Source organism: Monomorium pharaonis, chromosome 2 (assembly GCF_013373865.1).
Source record: "Monomorium pharaonis isolate MP-MQ-018 chromosome 2, ASM1337386v2, whole genome shotgun sequence".
NCBI lineage: Eukaryota > Metazoa > Arthropoda > Insecta > Hymenoptera > Formicidae > Monomorium > Monomorium pharaonis.
Window position 1 is genome coordinate 3,895,460 of NC_050468.1, and position 14,889 is coordinate 3,910,348.

The window sequence follows — 14,889 nt, forward strand, 5'->3', positions numbered from 1 at the left end:
AAGGCATTTTCTTAGGATACGCCACAGAAGCTAAGGGATACCGCGTTACCTAAGGAAAACAAGATCGAAACCTCAAGAGATGTTAAATTCTTGAAGGACTGCAAAAGTGTATCGCTCGATACTCTTGAAGACTTTACTCCGGACAACTCCATTGATCAGGAAAAGGGTACTTCCGATGATGAACTTAGATGTTGAGGAAAACGAGGCCGATATTGAAATCAAAGAACATCAATGTTCAGAAGATGATCAGGACCTCCAGACGAAGATATCCTCGACGAAGAAACGATAGCGGAGACATCCCAAAGAAGAGGTCGCGGCAGACCTAGAATATTACGCACCGGTTTAAAAGGTAGACCGAAGAAACTATTCGTCAAGCCACATGAAGAATCGGCAAGTGTTGAATCGGCCTTCATGGAGAAGTACCAATCAAGAAGGCTTTAGCAGACCCTGACGCAGAGGTTGGCATCGTGCAATGGCGGCTGAGGTAGCTTCCATCTTGAAGAACGATACCTGGGAGTTAACGGAGCGTCCGGATGATCTGGAAGTAATTGGCAGTCGTTTTGTCTTGCGCAATAAGTTTAGACCCGATGGTACCTTGGAAAGAAAGAAGGCACGAATTGTGGCTCAAGGATTTGCCCAACGCCCCACTTCAACCAGACTTTTGCTCCCGTAGCACGTCTAAGCTCTATTTACACCCTAGTAGCCCTTGCTTCAAGTTTCGACATGGCTATGAGACAACTCGATGTAACCACTGCCTATTTGAATGGATCGATCGAAGAGGAGATATTCATGGAATCTCCTCAAGGTCTGACAAAGTCTCTGGAAGCAATCATCCTATCCGAAGGACATTGCAAAGATTTGAAACGGAAGGTGACGATCATGCTCCAAAAGCTAAAAATCGGAAATCAAGTTTGTTTGTTTAAAAAATCGTTATACGGACTACGAAAGGCTGGCAGAAGTTGGCACTCCAAACTGGATGAGGTTTTACAAAGATTCGGCGCAAAACCCACAAAATCAGACGTGTGCATATATCAACTTGGACAAGGAGAGGATTCTCTACTAATTACCGTGTATGTAGACGACATCTTATTCATGGCCAGAGATCCAAAGAAGTTCACAAAAGTTAGTGAATATCTTGCACAAAACTTCGAGATAAGGGATCTCGGTGAACCTATGTGTTGTCTCGGGATCGAGTTCAACAGATGCAACGATAAGATCGTCCTACATCAAAAGGGGTACATCGCAGAGATCTTGGAGCGGTTCGACATGATTGACTGCAGACCGGTAGGCGCTCCAATGGACATCAACTCAAAACTGTCAGCCCTGGCAGAGGGTCCTTGTGACGACGAGAAGAAATTACCCTTCCGTGAACTCGTTGGTGCACTCATGTATCTGGCGATTGCCACTCGGCCGGACATTGCTCATGCAGTAAGCTCATTGAGCCAATTCAACAATCGTTACGGACAACCTTACTGGACAGCAACAAAACGCGTCCTGCGTTACCTTAAGGGTACCGCTGACATTGGAATCATTTTTAAACCATCCAGAAGACCGCTAAGTGGATACGTCAACACCGATTGGACCGGCTGCCAAATCGATCATCGTTCATACACGGGATACGCTTTCATCTTAAGCGACGGTGTCATTTCGTGGGACTCAAGGAAGCAAAGGACTGTGGCTCTTTCATCTACCGAGGCAGAGTTCATGGGAATGTCCGAAGCTGCCAAAGAGGCCATGCACTTACGTTATTTTCTGTTTCAGCTAGGCTTTCACAAGCTCGCAGACATAAGATTACACAATGATAACTTGGGGGCCCTGAAGCTGACTGAAAACCATACATTCCACTCTAAGACCAAGCATATCGATCTGAGGTATCATTTTATTCGCGATGCCATCCGCAATAATCATTTCAAGGTTGAGTACACCCCCACCAATGACATGATAGCAGACGTTATGACAAAAAGACTGCCCGGACCTAAGCATCGACGATGCAGAGAACTCCTGGGTCTCGGACCAGTCTAATCTTTGAGCCTGACCACGTCTCAAGGCGAAGTGTTGGAAGTCGACGAATTTCCTCGACATACCTAACGATCCGCGGTCGATATTCCGCTATTACACCGCCCTCTTTTAGCACACTCGGGGACCCTTTAGATTACTTACATCTTGCTTGTTACTCTCTTCACTTCCGGGTCTCCTCTGTACTCTACTGTAACGGAACGTGTTCCCTCGATTTGTGAACCGACTCGCTTTTAATAAATGCATATCATTATATATCATTTCATCCGCGTCGTTGATTAAACGACGCGGATGAAATGATATATAATGATATGCATTTATTAAAAGCGAGTCGGTTCACAAATCGAGGGAACACGTTCCGTTACAGTAGAGTATAGAGGAGACCCGGAAGTGAAGAGAATTGTACTTTGAAAATTGTACAGAGTTTCACTGTTTGAATAAAAATAAGTGACTGCTTATTTAAATATATCAATACATATAATAAATCTATTTGTAAAGAGCTGTTGAAATGCATATATCATGAACCTTTATTTAATATGTCTCAGAACATCTTTCGAACCTAGAATTTATTGTTTATTTAAAAATAATGAGATACTATTTGTAACTTTGAAAATGTTTAAAATCTTATTAGAATTCGAACATTACAACTGATTCTGCGCGAAAAATATTTTACGTATTTATTATTAATGTGGGAGCAGGGACGCTGGATGGGCGATTAGCCCATAAGATTATAAATTAATAAAATATTAATAAAAATAGGACAAATTTAAATCTTAATAAACTTTTGTAAGTAAGAAAGTTGAAAGAGAGAAAGCGATAGAAACGTATGGAACTTGCAAATAATATAATATTTGCCGCATCAAATTCTCTCATCGTTTTTTATGGAATATTAAATTAACGAAGATTTATCACGATTGATTCTTTATACATTATCCTGCATTATCCTTTCGTAACCATCTTATTAGAAAATTACGAAATGCACGAAATACTATCCCTAATACGCACTCTTTGTAAAATAACACGATAGAAAAATATTCACGTTTGATCTGACGACTTCAGGATAAATTATTCGATGCAACTTCTACGGTAATTATAGGTAATTAGAGATCAATGTTATGTCAAGTATCGTTAGTATGGTTAACTAGAAAGAATTTTCTCTTGTATATGATAGAGAACTTCAAATTTCTTCTATCGTTAATACATTATAAGTCACTGAAAATCTGTCGTAATTAATAATGCAATTAAAGGTAGAAGAAACTCTGAATTCTTTTATTCATTATTGAATTTTTTATTTACTCTTGATTCGTATGTAAAATTGAACTTTGTACTTTTATACTTTGTAATTTAGCAGGAATATCTTTCCCTCTAAAGTATTTACAGAAACACGATAAACGTCATTTTCAACAACAGTTCCAATCAATATTATTAGAGTTTCATTAAATGTCATAAAATTTTTTTAACAAGATTACTATTTTTTAACATTTTTAACATTAAACACGATACGACACTCAGAAAAAAAGTATCGTGTTGATTATTTATCGCAGTTTTAGTGATAATTTTTGATAATTTTTTTTTTCGATCGTGTGTAACACTAAAAATATAAAGAAATGATAATTGTTAAAATTTTATTCAAATTACACATAATGAAAGTAGAATAGTACAAACTAAAGATGTTGTTAAACGTGGTAATATTTATTGTATTTGTGTACTACGTAGTGTTTGAGAGGGAAAGAGGGGGAGAGAGAGAGATAGAGAGAGAGAGAGAGGGAGAGAGAGGTGTCATATTAAAATGCGCGAAATACTTATCCATAGTATGTTACACTCTTTGTAATAACACAGAAAAATATTCCCTCTTGATATAACGATTTTACGATGGCTTAGGCGCGATGCTATGATAATTATGCTTAAAAATTAATGTTCAATATCATGTATTGTTAACACAACGAAGGATTTTCTTTTATAACCATAGAAAACTTACAGTTTTTTCTACCTTTATTTGCGTTATTAATTACGACAGATTTTCAGTGACTTATAATGTATTAACGATAGAAGAAATTCGAAGTTCTCTATCACATACAAGAGAAAATCATTTCTAGTTAACCATACTAACGATACTTGACATAACATTGATCTCTAATTACCTATAATCACCGTAGAAGTTGCATCGAATAATTTATCCTGAAGTCGTCAGATCAAACGTGAATATTTTTCTATCGTGTTATTTTACAAAGAGTGCATATTAGGGATAGTATTTCGTGCATTTCGTAATTTTCTAATAAGATGGTTACAAAAGGAGAATGTATAAAGAATCAATCATGATAAATCTTCGTTAATTTAATATTCTATAAAAAACGAGAGAATTTGATGCGGCAAATATTATATTATTTGCAGGTTCCATACGTTTCCATCGCTTTCTCTCTTTCGACTTTCTTATTTACAAAAGTTTATTACAATTTAAATTTGTCCTATTTTTATTAATAATTTATAATCTCGTCATGTAATCGCGAGTGTGCGTAGCAGCCATCGACGCGAGCTTAGGCGCGGTGCGGCGAGACGTGGGAACGGCGACGACGCCACGCTTCTCCTTCTTTCCCCCGCCGCCGCCGGCAGCCAATGCTTGAAACAGTAGGCCGTGCTATGGCTCGAGCGGCTCGAGCCCTTCCTTCGGCGCGCTCTCATTCGCATAATTTAAAAAATTTATATCTTGATTATTAGCAGACCAAACCCACAACAATATTGAACTTTTATGTTCATCTCGATCCCATCTACCTTTTTATGAACAGTGACCAGTATGCTCTGGGACTCCCTGTATATTCAAATCCTAATAAAATTCAGACCAGTTTCTTAAAGTAAAATAGATAATCTCTAATTATAACATTAATTTAATAACTTGTTAAAAATCGCTTACGTATGCTTTGTTAACTGGTTATGATCAAATGAGTTGCTATCTATTTCTGATGTTTCACCAATAGATTCCGTGTCAATGGGTTGTCCATTTGTAGTAGAAAGTGCATCGGAGTTGCTTGCTTCGTTGAAATCAAAAGAATCTTGTAAAATATTACTTTTTGTACTGCAATATTAAAATAAAGATTGTTTTATTAATATAATTTAAAGTTATATTATAATTTATTCTTGTTTAAATATTATCTTTAAACTCATATACTTACGGTCTAGAATTCATTGAGTCATTTAAAAAATTTATTTGATCGTAAAATCGAAGACTGTTCGTTGTTTGATGCGGATGCTGCTGAGCCACTAGGTATACATATAAGCAGTTGTCTTTTTTCTTGCTTTCTTGTAAGAATCTCTAAAATTTTGTCAACGTTTCTTTATCTCATCTACCTCAAATTTATCTGAAAAAAATATGTATTTAATAAGATATATTTTTATAATAGAGGAAATTTATTTTTATAAAATTAAAATCAATATTACTATCTAATTCTTTTGTTACTTTCAGCCATGCTTCTTTTACAGTTAACGGATTTCTAAGCTTCACAGAAATGGTATGATCCCACAAACATGGATTTTTCATCACAGCATTTATTAGCACTTCGTCAACGTCATTCCAAACTTTATTTGCTTTATTTCTGGGTCCTTTTTTTTTAGAAGGTGTTTCAAACTCATTAATATTACTATTTTCGTCTAATGTTGACTCTTCATTTATTCTTTCTGAAAAAAGTTCCAATAAAACCCCTATAAGCGCACAATATTTTTAGAATATTATATGAATATTATTTATAATAAAAATAATGTTATTATAATTTTCCAACAATATTACGTAATATTTTATAATATTATAAGAATATTCTATTGATGTTATATAATATTTTTGAAATATTATTTTAATATACTCAGAATATTATAAAAATGATCATAAAATATTATTTTAGTAAAAAATAAATGTTTGCATAATATTCCTCAGATATTATTATAATATTTATAAAATATTATTAAAATGGACATAAAATATTAAATACATTTAAACATTTTTATATTCAATATTTTACATTTATGAAGTATTTATAAGTATTTAAAACATTTTTATATGGTAAATAGTTTAATCAGAACTTTTTACAAAAAGTAATAATAAATAATACAATTAAATATATTGAGGAGATAATGGCGTCGGTGAGAACGGGTGTGAATTTGGAGGCTTCGAAGTGAGGAGTAATGAGGTAATAATGGAGGTGAGAAAGAGAGTAGGAAAGTGAAAATTCCGGTAGAAGAGGACGAGTGGTGGTCGGGCGATTGGAGGGAAGCAGGAGGACGGCGGTAGAGGAAAGATATGAAAAAATATTGTGGTGGAGTTTCGGAGGTGACAGAAACGAATGTGGAGTGAAGTAGCCGTGGAGAAGAAGGGGACAGTGAGAGGGCGCTGAGAAGAAAGGAAAAGTCGGTTGGCAGAAGATGAAGACGGAAGCAAGGAAGATGATGAGGCGAAGAGAGAGGGCGTGGATGGTGAAGATGGTGGAAAATGGGTTGGCAGAAGTGAGGGGGCAGACGGTAGCGAGCTTTGGGAACGCAGACTCTCAGAGCACGTGGTTCGTCGAAAGGAAAAGATAGCCGGCGCAGAGACAGTAATAGCAGAGTGAGAGAAAGCAAGTAAGGTGAAAATAGAGGCAGAGATGAAATTTAAGAGGAGGAGAAGAGAACGGGATAATGAAGGAGACGGAAGAGGACAGAGTGAGGGAAGAAAATGCGGTCGCAAGGGAGATGGAGGAGATTGGAAGAGAATTAAGAAAACAGAGTGGAAATGTCAAAAGGGTTGAAAGAGGTTAGGGAAAGTTTGAGAAGTCTGGAGGTGAGGCTGGAGAGGTGGGAGACGGAAGAAGAGGACTTGGACCCAGACGAGGAAGAAAAGAGGGAAAGAAAGGTGTGGAGAAGCGGACAGGGAGAACAAAGAGGAAGCAGAGGGGAAGAAAAAGACGGTCGGACGGCGACAAGCGGGAGGAGAGACGGAAAGGAAACGAGGAAGAGAGAGAAGAGAAGGTCGGGGAAGAGAATGAACGGAGTGGAGGAGACGACGGAGATTGATGGTGGGAAGGGAGCAAAGACAGAGAGGAGAAGAAGAGAGGATGGGGAATAGAGCGAAAAAGGTAGAAGAGGCAAAGGATGAGAGAGGAAATGCTGAATTAGAAGAAAAGAGGAAGGTAGGAGGAGACGGCAAGGAGGAGGGAGGAAGTGACAGGGAGGAGGAGGGGGAAGAGGGGGATAGGGGATTGCAAGAAGGAAACTATAAGTTGCTTTTGGTTATAGATAGAAGGAGTTAAAGGAGGTGATAAGGAACAGAAACTGGAGAGAGGAGAGACAGAGGGTAGAAGAGGAGGCAGAGGATGACGGTAGGAGCCGGAAGATTTGGAGTTCGGGGGAAGACAGTCAGATGGAATGAGAGAGGAGCAGAGAGGAATTAACTTGGAAGCGGCAGTGAAGGCGTTCGGAGGAGGCAGCAGGAGGGGATGGGAGAAATGGAGGAGGAAAGGAGGGAAAGGGGACTTTGGGGACCTAGTGGGGACAAAAAGGGGAGGGAGTTAATAGTATGTAGAGGTCGCACAATGGCCAGGGCGCCATAGGAGGGTCTGTGATACGTAAGATGTATTAATCGAAAATGTGGAGTATGATATTATGACATGTATGATATTGGTTGAGTCTGCAAACCCCGAGGGGACGCAGTTAATAAGTATCTATCTATATCTATACAATTAAATATATTTCTATATTCTTTATTATACAAATTTTAACGTACAAACAAGCTTGTAAAATAAATTTTTCTGTATCTTTATTATGGTAATTGTCTAAAAATCCAAATGTTTTTACATCTTGTACATGTATCATTCCATGCATATTATGTGATACGAAACATCTTTTATGTTTTCGAAAACATATTCAAGTGCTTTTTCCGTTTCATTTTTTATGCGACGGTTGAACTGACGATCACTTAAATCCAAAATATCTTTTTTTAAACGTTTCGACATCATACAAGTTATTCTGTAATATATTAATAAGTAATTATATGTTTGCCCAATATTTAATTGAGATACATATTAAGAAAGCGAGATTTTGTGTTAAAAACGTTATGACATAACCTTAATATAAAATTTTTAAATACAAATTTATATATTTATATAATCAAACATTTATCAAATTATTTATATTTTTTTATTATTTTCATTAAAAAATGTACCGTTTACATGTATATTTTTTACAAATAATATAAACAAAATATCTATGACAATTTAGTTCAATTATTTAAATGCATAACGTTTTTATTATTTTAATATACTATTTTCAATAAAATTAACAAAATATTTTTTTTAATTAACATTTTTAAGATTATGATATAACTTTGTTTTTAAAACGAGATTGTCGTTACCTTAATGTTTAAGTATAGTGATAAATATATATCGTCTGTCTCAGACCGTCGCTGTGTAAACATCGCCGCTCATCGCTCCTGCTGTGCCATACGTTATCTGTCTGATCTATTTGTGTCTTAAAATTTCCATTCTCATTTATATTCTTTCGTTGATTTCTCGTCTAGCTTATTCGCCCAGCATTGTGGCCGCGAGTGGGATGGTCGTCAATTAAGGTATTGCGTTATCTTTCTTTTTATTTTTCTACTTGCTTCTTTCTTTTTTGACTGCGTCATCGCCGTGCATAGCGCCCGTTTTCTCACTTCTTGCGCTCTTCACTCTATCTCTTTTTCTCTCTTTCTCTCTCCTCTTTCGAACTTTTTTTTTAACTTAATCTTTTTTTATTATTTTATTATTTCTGTATCTTATATCTTTAGTTTGTCATATTTCTAATAAGTAAGTGTTACATCTTTTGCGTCTACCTCCACTCCGTTTTCATCTCTTTATTGTTGGATAATCCGTGTAACCTTGCGATTAATCTTGCGCTATTAGTCAGCTATTTATTTATATTTTCTTTTAGCCGCTCACGCGCGCACTTTCTGCATTTATTATCCGCCGATTATTTCGTACATATTTTTTGCGTATAAGGGAAGTGCGCCGGTTGTGGGCACCGTTTTGTTTTTAGCTCATAACTTTTGACTAAATGCATATTATGCAGACATATGTGTACCAGTGGAAAGCTAGAGGCCTTAGCTAACTGCCAGTGAAGGAATTAAATTGATTTCTTCAACTAGAAAAATTTTATTAAAAATTTAGTGATGTGACAATTTTTGGACAAAAAAAATTTGTACCCGGTTGTGGGCACCATTGAAAAATCCGCTAAAAATGGAAAAATATGAAGGAAAACCATCACAAATAAAGGGAAAATAAAAATTTATTTATTTTAGAAGCCTTCACTGGCAAAAAGAACAAAAAAAGATGACACGTTTTCACATTACTCATCGCCTTCTTCATCTTCGAAATCAGAAGCACAATGCTTGCATGTGAAGTAGCTGGCACGCATATCAACGCACTTTAAATGCACCGGACGACTGCATTCATTGCATTTAATGGAATTTGCGGCGGTCAATTTCCGTGGCAGTAGGTCCAGACAGATGAGACAGAAGTCCACATCATCGTCAGATGGTGGAGACTCCTTTGTCTTGATGCGCTTAGCCGATGGTCTAGATAGTATTGCCTTGGTGCGCTTAGTTGATGGTTTATTGTCCGCTAAGCAACACTTAATGGCTTGCAACAGCGCATTAAAATCCATTTTTTTATCAAATGATTTTTCCGAGGTTGACGTGGCTAAAAATGCGTGAAATGCATAAAAACAGTGATAAAATACGTTACGTCAACATAAAGAACGATTATACGCAGTTTCTCAACCAAACACGCATTAAATGAAAAAAAACAAGGGTACCCACAACCGGTTACATGAAGGTGCTCATAACCGGGAATGGCAGCTATTTTTCCAAAAGACTAACAAATTATGTGGTGCAAAAATTTTGGTTGAATACGAAATGAAATCACAAAATACAATAACAACACTGCAAACACAATGAAACACTTACCTTTTTGAAAGAATTTACACCGATTTATCGCACTTCGAAAAGAGTAGAAAATCACTTTTCTATTTATTTATTGCAAATAATTTTTACTATGCTCACAGCTACTACACAAATGCGTGTATTCGTTTCGGTATCAACACGAAAACTGTGTACCGTCAACATACACGTTTTTCAGTACTCAGATCAGTAGCGTATGCTTGCTGTCCAAATTTACGTAGGGGTGCCCACAACTAAAGTGTGCCCACAACCGGCGCACTTCCCCTACATATTCACGTCTTTGTCCTTCTCTCTCTCTCTCTCTCTCTCTCTCTCTCTTTTTCTATTTTTTTTCCTTTCTTTTTGTATATAATTATTTATTTATATAATTATTATTGCAATTGTTATTTTTAAAAAGTAAGAAGGGAGAGAGGCCTTCTCTCTTTCTTTCCATTTTCTTTCCTCCTTCCTTTTGCTTGCTTCACTTTTTTTTCTTTCTTTCTCTTTTTTTTCTTTTCTCCCTTTTTTTCTTTTCATCTCCTTTCTTTATTAAGTTATATCATACACTACATTTACGATGAGCCAGCCTAAGTGTTCCAAATGTAAGCGTTTTCTCTCGCGCTCTGGCAAGTGCACCCACTGCGTGCGTTTGGGGTCTGTGCTTCCTGCTGTCGCCTCCGTCTCCGGGACTGCTTCCGGCGGCCTCTCAGCCTCGTTTTCTGGCGGACCTGCTGCCCGACGTGGGAATGATTCTGCCTCGACTCTGGCGTCGGCGTCTCAGAAGACTCCTGCGCCTGGTGGGCTCGCGTTGTGTCCTCCAAGGACTGGATCGGGTGCGGCCCCCTCGGCTTCCACCCTCGCCTCCCTCTCAGCCCGACTTGCTGATTTTTACTCACGCCTTGTCCTCTTAGAGCGATTGGAACTCAAGCTGGATGCTCTCGGCTCGAGACTGTCTGGCATTGAGGCGGCACTGCATCGTATCTCGGACGTCGAGACTCGCATTGAGGGGCTCTCTGCTGGCCTCAACTCCATGGAGGCGCGTCTTGCTGCGCTTAGTGAGCGCTGTGATGATCTGGAGGTGCCTCGTGAGCAGCGGGGCCCTGCTGTCGCTGCTGTGTCGACCGAACTCTCGACTCAGTTTGAGCGTATGCTGGGAAGCGTCCCAGATGCGCACAGTAATAAACGGACACAGCAGGCTGAGTGAAACGGACACAGACCAAATGCGTGCAGACCAAATACGCACAGACCAAATGCGCACGGACCAAATGCACACAGACTAAGTGCGCACGAACCAAACGGACACAATAACCAACAAACTTACCACATGGGTTGCGACTTTTCGGGCACCTTTATCGACGGGGTGCGTGCAGGAAGGGGAGCGAAGCCCCCCGTTGCACCCCCCGCGCGCGCGCGCGCGCGCGCGCGCGCGTGTGTGTGTGTGTGTGTGTGTGCAAAGCATTTTCTACACCACATAGGTTTGCGACTGTGCGCATTTGGTCCGTGTGCATTTGGTCCGTGTGCATTTGGTCCGTGCACATTTGGTCTGTGTGCATTTGATCTGTGCGCATTTGGTCTGTGCGGATTTGGTCTGTGTCCGTTTCACTCAGCCTGCTGTGTCCGTTTATTACTGTGCGCATCTGGGACTCACTCGTATGCTGAACGAGAAGCGCGACTTGGAGCTTATAATTTTTTAAGTTTCTCAGCTTCCACTGGAGGATTGTTCGTTCACTGTCTTGGCCTTGGCCTCCGCCCTCCACGTATCGCTTTCTCCCTCGGAGATTGTCAGCGCTCGCAGGATTCCTGGTCGCGATAATTTGTCGCGTCCTATTGTGGCGAGTCTGTCGACTGCTGCTCGTCGCAATGAGCTTTTGACTGTGGCTCGACGTTGTCGCGACTTTTCAACTTCGGAAATTGTTGGGTCGTGGCCGCCCTCCAGGATTGTGTTTTATGAGCGGTCTACTGCAGCGGAACGTCGTCTTTTCTCAGAAGCTCGTCGGCTTACTGGATTGCATGGGGTGAGGTATGTCTGGATGAGGCGTGGCATCACGTATTTCCGGATGGCCGAGGGTTTTCTGTCGCATCGCTTTACCTTGGAGGAGTCCTTCATGGCTGCGATTGGAGTGTCATCGGCTGCCCCACCTGCTGGTGCCCCGGTTCCATCGATCTCTGCTCCCCTGACTGTCTCGTGACGGTCGTGCCATCCGTCGTTTGCTGCCTTGCTTCCGCGTTTGTCCGGCCGATTCCTGTGCGTCTACCACATTAATGCGCGCTTGCTATTGTTCCACTTCTCGGCCCCACATCTCAAGAACCTAATCGTGCTTAACAAACTCGATGTGCTTGCTATCGGAGAAACATGGCTACGTAACCATATTGATTCAGACCTAATTGGTCTACCCGACTATGTGCTGGTTTGCTCCGATCGGGCCTTTGGCTCTCGCGGTGGAGGAGTCGCATTATACATAACCGACTCTCTGTCTTTTTCACTAATCGAACTTCCTGCGTCTCCTCCTGGTTCGCGTGTCGACATTATAGCTACCTCTTTGCGTCTTAACCAAATGCGTTTGGCCGTTGTCTGCGTGTACCGGCCTCCTTGCTCGCCGCGGTCCGACCTTGATTATATCGAAGCATGCTTATGTCATGTTGCGAGCGTTAACTGCGATTTCGTTTGTTTGGGCGACCTTAACGTTAACATGCTTAGCATCTCGGATCATAGCGTCGAGGTTCTGAGGGATATGATGTCCCATCTGTCTCTGACAGATTATTTCGACTCCTACGCGTATCTCGGGTGGCTCATCATTCCTCATTGACCTTGTCATGGTCTCGTCTGGGGTTGATGTTGCTGACTCGGGCGTGGCGGACGATATTGACATCAGCGATCATCTTGCTGTATTTGCGACCTTGAAATTGTTGTCGGCTTCGTAAGCGGTCGCGAAATACGATTTCTCGGAACCTTCATGCTATTTAAGCTAAAGTCCTGGAGTCGGAACTGAATTCGATCGACTGGTCTCCTGTCCTCGGTGCTGCGCATGTTGACTCACTTCATGGTCACTCACTTCACATCATCTTTGCTCACTATCTTTGACCATCTCGCCCCTCTGACGTGCAGGCGCGCCTCCTTCGCCTTGGCTCAATGGTGGGGTCAAAGACCTTATAACCCTCAAGCGTCGTGCTCTTCTCAGATTTAGGCGGACTGGCTCTGCGGTTCACTGGGCCAGCTATAAGCGTTTTCGGAATAAGGCCAATTTCGAGATTCGTAGAGAGAAGAAAGTATTCCTATCTTGCTCACTCTCCGCCTCCTCTCCTCGTCAATTCTGGCGTAACCTTACAATCCTTAGTGGCACACGCTTCCCCTCCTTCTCCTTTTCCCTTCCTGCCCACCTCCTCAATCCTTCTCTCTTAAACGACCACTTCATTGATTCACTTCCGGCCTCTCCTCATTCACCTGAACTACTGTCCCGTCTATCTTCCTCTCTTCCGTCTGTTGTCAAAAACTTCAGCTTCTTGCTTATCTTTCCCCGTGAGTTGTTCAATATCCTCAAACACATCCGCCTCACATCCTCTGGTCCCTACGACATCTTTGGCAGGATGCTCCTTCTCTGTCTTCCTAACTGCTTAGACCCTCTTCTTCATATTTTAAATACGGCACTATCCACTTCTATCTTTCCTACCTCCTGGAAACATTCAATTATCCTCCCTATTCCAAAAACTCGAAACCCGTCCTCACTCTCGTCTTTCCGTCCTATATCTCTTCCCCCTTTTCTCTCTAAGTTGCTTGAACGTATTTGTTATATGCAACTTAGCTCGTTCATCGAGGCGTCTCCTATCCTTCCTGAACATCAGTCGGGCTTTCGTCACAAGCACAGCACGACGACGGAGCTACTCCACTTCTCTCACTGTGTTCTGCGTGGCTTCGACTCGGGTCATCTTTCGGCCGTTGTTGCCTTTGATTTTACCAAGGCCTTCGACACTTTAAACCACGACCTCCTTCTTGCCAAGCTCAGGATCTATGGTCTCTCTCCCTCTGCCATATCCTTGCTCTGCTCCTTTCTTTCTAATCGCTCGCAACAAGTCCTTGTCCACAACCCATTTCCCTTACTATTCTTTCCTCGTCAAGTCATATCTGGTATTCCACAAGGCTCCATTCTGGGCCCGCTTCTTTTCAACATATTCGTCTCTGATCTGACCTCCATCTCTCTTTCTTCGCAGCTGTTCACGTACGCAGATGACGTCATCCTTTTTAGCTCTTTCCATCCTTCCGATGCCGTATCCGCTTTTTCCAGATTGAACAACGATCTTGCTATCGTTGCCAACTGGGCGTCTTCGAATGGCCTTTGCCTGAACCCCTCGAAATCCTCCCTTCTAATCGCTGGCTCTCCTGCTCTCCTGTCTCGTCTCCAAGCTTTCGATATTTTCCTTGACTCATCATCTATCCCTCTTCTTCCATTAAGCTCCTTAATGTACATCTTGATTCCTCCTGGTCCTTTAAACCTCATGTTAATGCTAAATGTCGAACAGCTTTCTCTCGGCTATGCCTCCTTTATCCTTTCCGTCACATCCTCTCGTCTTCTCAAAAACTTGTTTTAGTCCATGATTGTCTCCCTGTTCAACTATGCTGATGTCGTTTACGCACCTGCTCTCACCCAACATCTATCTGATTCGTATTCAACGTGTCCAAAACTGATGATCGTATTCAACGTGTCCAAAACTCTTGTCTTCATTTTTCTTACGGTATTCGTAAAAATGACAACCTTACTCCTCTTTTCAACAGCTCAGATTGGCTCAAAATGCGTTCCCGCTATATCCTCCACCTGTGCTGTCTCGTTTTCTTTTTTCTTCGTTCCAATTCTCCTCCATATCTTAGGCGTCTTCTTCAACTTACCTCCGAACTCCATTCAGCCTCCGCGCCTGACACTCGCCATCATCACCTTCTATCCTTCCCC

The 14,889-nt window shown here is 40.8% G+C and overlaps 1 protein-coding gene across 1 annotated transcript in view; it reads left to right on the plus strand.

Moving 5' to 3' along the window:
• LOC118644345 overlaps window positions 1-14,889 on the plus strand; it is a 96,613-nt gene that overhangs the window by 35,334 nt on the left and 46,390 nt on the right. The window lies entirely within an intron of this gene.